General features: G+C 52.2%; 1 protein-coding gene across 2 annotated transcripts in view; it reads left to right on the top strand.

The window, feature by feature from the left end:
* Positions 1-6980, top strand: part of FAM49A (family with sequence similarity 49, member A) — an 84048-nt gene that overhangs the window by 327 nt on the left and 76741 nt on the right. The gene's annotated exons all lie outside the window — the stretch shown is intronic.

Genomic DNA, 6980 nt, shown 5'->3' with positions numbered 1-6980 from the left:
GTATCATCAGCTCCCAAACCATCTTTCTAGGGGACCCCCGCCCTCTGCTTCCCCTTCCCTCCCCATGAGTCCCTAAGACCCCAGGGATGGGGTGAGCGCTCCCCGCGCCTGCACACCTGAACCCTTCCCCTGCCACCTGCCCCAGAGATTCTTAGCCAGGTGCAAGCTGTTGTGCTGGGACCCAGGCCTCCTTGCCACTCCCTCTCTCCCCCTACCCCACCCCTTCCCCCCAATCTGGAAGAAGGGACTGACTGAGCTTTGGGAACAATTCGACCCACTTCCTGAAAGGCTGGTCGCGGGCCAGCAGGGCGGTGTGGTGGAGACACCTGTCTTGCCTGCCAGCTGAAGGACCCAGAAGCCTCTGTCAGATGGGCCAGGTGGTCCCTGGGTCCATCCCAGCCCCCCTGATGTACTGGCCGGGATCCCCAGGGACCAGGCCCAAGAGCGTGGTCATTTAAGATCTCCAAAGCTATTTCCCGACCCCACCCCAGACCCCCAGGACTTCCCCAGCCACCAGTCTCCCCTCCCACACCCTGGGTTTCCCACCTGCTCCAGGGGACCCAGGGCTGGTGTTCAGGGCCTTGGTCACCCCACTGCTCGGTGGCCCTCCTTCCTTTCCCTGTTTGAAACTTTCCCCTCTCACCAGCCACCATCACCCTGCACCGCCTTGAGTCCCCAGGGCGCAGAGTTGGGCTGGGACCTGTGCTGGGCCAGCACCAGGAGGGTTGGTGCCAGCCAGGGCAGGCTGGGCATCTGGGCCTGAGGGCCAGGGCTTTCGGCTGGGTCCCTGGTTCGCCCTGAGCTCCGAATGGGGTCCCAGGGCTTGCTTTGCCATGAAGCGGGGAGGCAGAGCAGGGGCTGTTTTTCTTGCATGCTTCCGACTGTCTTGTGTTGCCATGGCGACAGTTTTGCCTCCCTTCCTCCTCCTGACTCTTCTGGGAGCTGGTTTTTATTGGTCTGTTGTCCTGTCTTTTATGGCTTTAATTTCTCCTTTCTACTTGCTCTGGGATAAACAGTCATAAACATGGGCACTGGGCCAGGCTGGGGGCTAGCAGAGCTTCACCTCATCCTGGCCCTGCCCTCCTGCCAGGGAAAATAAGGCCAAGAGGTGGGGACAGACCTGCCCACACCCCCTCCTGCTCCCAGCTCTGTGCAGGGGGGGGCGGGGCGGGTGTCACCCACGGGCATGGCACCACAGTCCCAGGCACACTGTGGGCAGCATCCTGCCTCGGTCCTAATAATAGATGTCGAGTGTGGTGGGGGAGCTGGCAGGCGTTATTTCCTTTCATCTTGATGGCAGCCCTGTGGGGTCGGGGCTGTCCCCACTTTGCCGAGTGAGCTGTCTCCCTGGCGTCACGCTGAGGTTTGCACATAGTGCTCAGTTTTTGTGAAGTGAATGGGACAGTGATGGCGCTGGCATCCCCTTGACTTTCCTCCGAGGCTCATGGGAGGTGGTCCCCAGTTTTCCGGCCCCTCTGTGTGCTGCTGGACTCCCACGGAGGCGGAGGAGAGCTGCTGGGAGCTGCCTGATAGGTCCCTTGACCCCAAGTGCAGGGACCCGAGTTGAGAGGAGAGCGAAGCCACTTGCAACTTCCTGTTTTCATTCCGCACTGAGAAGCATTCAGTTTGCTTTTACTCTCAGGGCCTGGATGCAACTGGATGAGTCAGGGCCACTGAGAGCCCATCTGTCCCTCCCAAGCCAGCCCCTGTTCAGAGCGCACCCGGCCCCAGGGTCACGGCTGGCAGCTGTCAGTGACACTCGCCAGAGAAGCTCCTCTTCTCTTCTCTTCCTTTTTATACTTCCCTTCATTCCACACTCTTCTCCCCACTCCCTCCCCTTCTCCCCTCACATGGCCCAGGCTCTGGGCTTGTTAATAAGCTGGAAAAGCACTATGGTCACATGAACAGACCAGAGAAGCAACAGCCTCAAGGTCAAACGTTGACCCTGAGGAAATGCCGTCACTCATCTGGGCCTCAGTTGGCAGCATCTGTCCTCGTGGCCACATTGGCGTGTGGTGGTAGGGTGGGATGGAGTCGTTTCTAGAGAGAGTGCTTTGGAAGGTTGAAAGCCTGAAGCACCTATAACATCCTCTCTGGTAAAGAGACCTTGACCCACCGCTCAGAGATCGAGAACTGGTTTAGGAATAGTTAGCTGCAAAATCTCAGGGTTAGGGGCATTCTTTAGTCATCTTGTCCAGCCTTGATGTTGAATCTGTTTGTTTATGTACCTTTCATTAATTGGGCATCTACTCTGTACCAAATGCAGTTTGGGGAATTGGGGATTAAAAAAGTGAGTACAATTACTGTTCCAAGCATGTTGTCTGCTGATGAAGACAGTCATGGAAAGAGATCCTTGTAATACAGTCAGAGAGGTGGTGTCATAAGAGAAAAGGTAGGGTCCCAGAGTTGGTGACTTGACTGGGTCACCCATTAAGGTTGACGCAGGCAGCCTGTGCTGTGCGGCTGAAATCCAGCAGTCCTGCCCCTGCCCACTTGGCAAGCCCTGGTCTGGCCCTCACAGCGGTGGGGTGATTGCTGCAGAGCCCCCCGTTCAGCTCCTGTGAGCAGGGCCAGGAGAGAGGCAAGAGGCAGGGAGCCAGCCCTGCCTTCCTCGCTGAGTTTTGACTCATCCACTCGTAGTAGCCGCTGGTTCCTGTTTCATCTTGGTCAAACTCCTTCCTCAGGGGCTACATGGTGATGATTGCAAAGAGCAGATTTTGAAGTCAGATCTGAGTTCAGACTTTACTGCTGTGATGTCCTAGCTGTGAGACTCTGAAAAAAAACACCAACCCTCTCTGAGCCTCCATTCTTGCATCTGTAGAATGGCAATAACGATACTTGCCTTCTAAGAAACAAATTATCTTATGTATTTATAGGGTCTGGCCTGGTGCCCACCTCACATTAGACTTGCTGTTATTTAGTTATATTGATTAGAAAAGAGTTCGCAGTTACTGGGCCTCTGGGTCCTCTTAGAAGCGTGGTGGGAAGCTCTTCGGACTAATTCTGGCCTTCAGAGATCCATTCATTATCTGGGAAGGTTAAAAATCGCTCAGGTTCCTCACGCTGCTGGTTAATCTCTGTGTTATCTCTCACCAGATAAGCTCTGTTCCACGGCACCAGGACACCGTGTGCATCACCAAGGCCTTTGTTTTCTCAAAGAGGAACACATTCGAAATGGCAACAAATGCCCTGGTTTTCAAAGATGTGTTCCTGCCTTGAGAATGCTTTAATTTGGTGCCGTTCCTTCCATGTGTTTTTTGCTTTTGTTGCCTTTGCTTTGGTGTCAAATCCAAAAATGCACCACCAAGACCCATGGCAAAGAGCTTACTGCCTAGGTCAGTGATGGCGAACCTATGACACGCGTGTCAGAGGTGACACGCGAACTCATTTTTTTGGTTGATTTTTCTTTGTTAAATGGCATTTAAATATATAAAATAAATATCAAAAATATAAGTCCGTGTTTTACTATGGTTGCAAATATCAAAAAATTTCTACATTTGACACGGCACCAGAGTTAAGTTAGGGTTTTTCAAAATGCTGACACGCCGAGCTCAAAAGGTTCCCCATCACTGGCCTAGGTTCTATTCTAGGGATTTTATGGTTTCGGGTCTGACGTTCAGGTCTTTAATGCATTTCGAGTTGATTTTGGAGTCTGATGTGAGACTGTGGTCCAGTATTGTTCTTTTGCACGTGGCCGTCCAGTTTGCTCAACACCATGTATTGAAGAGACTGCCCTTACCCCATGGCATATTCTTGGTTCCTCCATCAGAAAACACTTGAAAGTGAATGTTGCATCGTTTTTATTCTGAGCATGTTTAGCTTCCTTTTGTTTTTTCAGAGTTACCCTATGTGTGTATTTACATTGTTTTTCGAATCCTCCATACAACTTCCAGGCATTACTGTTCCCGTCCCCTATTTACAGTTGAGGGAACAGGGAGAGGTGAGGTCGCCTGCACAGAGCCCAGCGGTTAGCGAGTGGCAGGGCCAGAATTTAAAACTGGGTCCCGCCGGCTCTTTGTGCCACTGCACACAGTCTTGTCATTTTCTTGGCTGGCGTGTCAGTGACCTAAAATAATTGCGCTTGAAGAATGTGCGCAGATTTCAGCGGGGGTGGAACTGGTCAGTGTTGTAACTCAGACTCATAGTAAATATTTAGAGACTTTATTAGGGTTCTGCTCTCGGCTCCGCACTGAGGAGACTTCTTTTCTAAAAGTGATGAATAGGAGCTTGACACCTCTGAGCTGGGAGGAAGCGTTTGATAATGCTGGAAGTAGCTTTCTTTGCACAAGAATGGATTGCTGCTCTTGTCGAGGAAATAAATGGAACTGTTTTCATAATGGAATGTGCAGAGGGAAAGCATGACAGGTACATCCCAGGGACTTAGGGACGGAAGCAGTGAGGCCAGGAAGTGTGGGTGGGTGGGTGGCTGCTCACAGGCAAGGGCGGTGTGGATTCGGCAGCCTAACTCCCATCTAGGAACGTGGAGGTGTTGGAAAGCAATTACAGAATCTCTCACCAACCTTTCCCGGGGAACGTAGGAGTCTGTTTGCCTGGCTTAGGTGCCCCATTGGACCGGCGAGTCCCAGTGCTGGAAACGGGCGTGTCGTTTGCCAGCAGTGAGCTTACTGGGTCCGCCTTGGCCCTGCCGACAGACGCGCTTCTCTTCGCAATTATGTCAGGCCTGCGTCTGGTGTCTGCTTGTTTAATGACTTCCCTTTCTAATAAAACTTCTATATGGCCTGGATAATTAGGTATTTAAAATGAAACTGGGGAATGCAGTGTCCCCAAAGAGTTTAATTGCACTTTTAGGATAGATGAAGCATCAAAATGAGATCATTCATTCATTCATTCATTAACCCTGTGCTGCAGGAGGTAGGACACTGTGGTCCATGTGGCCTTGTCCCTGCCCGCAGGTGGCTCTCATTCCATGGGGAGGCAGAGGGGCGGAAGCAGGGATCTGGGTGGAGCGCAGTGTCCCAAGGGAACCGGGGAACTCGGGAGATGTCTGTCTCTAATCAGAGCCACAGCCTGTTTTCTTCCCCGAGTGTCTCCTGTGGAGCACCTGAATTCCACCTGACATGTTGCAGGGGAACAGGGGGGTGACGCATGGGGCAGAGAATCACGTGGCCTGGACTGGACCCAGGTCCCTCTGCTCCTTGTGGGAGCAGGGCCGGTCTCTACTTCCGTCCCACTGTGGGTGAAATGGGAAGGCTGGATCTCATAACGTGCAAGGGCCCTTGCACGGCGGCCTATGAGTCTAACAAGCCCTTGGGCTCCTTGCCCCGAGTGACAGGTGAAGGAGCAGACCCCGGCAGCCTCAGCCAGGGGACAGAGCCGGGGACGGGGACAGCTCTTTGCTTCCAAAGCCTCCTCTCAAAGCGCAGAGAAACCTGCTGTCCCTCCCAGAAAGGGAACCGTATTCCTATTGAGCATCTGATAAAAAGCCTGGAAGTCAAGGCCAATAACAAAAGGAAGAGACAAAAAAAAAAAAAGGGAGATGCAGGAGCTCAGTGGAGGGGGTGGGGCGTGGGGGTGAGGGAGAGAGTCACCAGCCTCCTCCCAGGTCCCAGGCCCCGCACTGATGTGGTCATGGAGGGCTCAACCTCACAGATGCCTTCGTTACTGCAGTCTGCTTGTGTTTTAAGTGAATGCCCTTTAGTAAAATCATTTGGTTTGACGATTTCCAGATTTTGGAATAAGGTACAATGTACAATCATTTTAGGGTCATGCGGGACAATGATAAATGCACAACTGCCCCAACACACCGTCAACACTCACGTTCCCACTGGCACCCAAACGCATGCCCTTCCTGTAGCAACGATGATGTGTGGGCGGCAGCACCCTGAGCCACCTAGAGCATCCGCAGCAGGAACACCAAGCCTTCGTGTCCACTTTTAGCAACTTTCTGAGGAGCTTTTGCAATAGACGCTGTCCCGTTCCCTGGTTGAGGAAACTGATATTCAGAAGGACTTGCATAATGCCAGCTCCTTAGGAAGGTTGGGAGCTGGTATCTGCAACCACGTCAGGGTGCCCTCAAAGCCTGGTCCTTCTCTGCCACCCACACTGGAAACGGGAGCTGTGCATGTGTCAGGAGCACATGTGGAATTCATGTGCAGGTGTCGGATAAAATCCTCATCTCACAGAGCTAGCTTTGCCCGCACACCTGAAAATGGTAAAATACAATATAGGTAGGCTGTGGGTTAAGCGTTCCTGTGACCCATCTCTCTGGCTTTGGGCTGATGTCCTTCCTGGTGGCCTGTGCCCAGCTCACCTCACCAGAGAATGCCGTCTGGCAGAAAGGAGCTGAGCCTCTGGTGGGGGCGGCATATGGCCTGGCTGAGCCCGGGAGTCCAGCAAGTGAGGCATGTTGTATAGAGCTTGTTTTCTAGACCCCTCCCTGGGACAGCCGGTCATGGGAACCCAGGGCTGGCTGGTCTCGGCTTGCAGAATGGCAGACTCCTATGTGTCAAAGCAGGAAGAACAACTGTAGTCTAATTTCTCTATTTTATAGGAACTTAGGTCAAGAAATAAATGATAGCTAGCTAGCTAGCTAGATGCATAGATACATAGATACATAGATACATAGATGGATGATAGAGAGAAACCCAAAGTCAAAGGCTTTTCCAAGGCTGGGGTGAGAATTCAGCCTTTCAAAAACTACAACCGGCCTACACCTTTGAAATCCAGAGGCGGGAAATGTGCTCTAGAAGTTCTGGGAAAACACCCGAGGGCCACAGGTGCTCGGCAAGCAAAGAGCGCTGGTTTGGGATCCGGTGCCCCCTTGGGCAAATTCTTTAGGTTTGCTGTGTTTCCTCATGTGTGTCTGAAGTTGATATTTGTGGCTCAGAAGGAATATTGTAAGGAATAGCTGAATCAAACATGCCAGTCTTTCTTTTTGTCCAATTTTTGAAGAAAATGTGTTTGAAAAGTGTTGGCTAGTTCCGTCACTTTATTTGTTGTATTGGGGGGGTGGGGGGGCG

Source organism: Myotis brandtii, unplaced genomic scaffold, assembly GCF_000412655.1.
Source record: "Myotis brandtii unplaced genomic scaffold, ASM41265v1 scaffold813, whole genome shotgun sequence".
Taxonomy (NCBI): Eukaryota; Metazoa; Chordata; class Mammalia; order Chiroptera; family Vespertilionidae; genus Myotis; species Myotis brandtii.
This window is presented reverse-complemented; position numbering and strand designations above follow the sequence as displayed.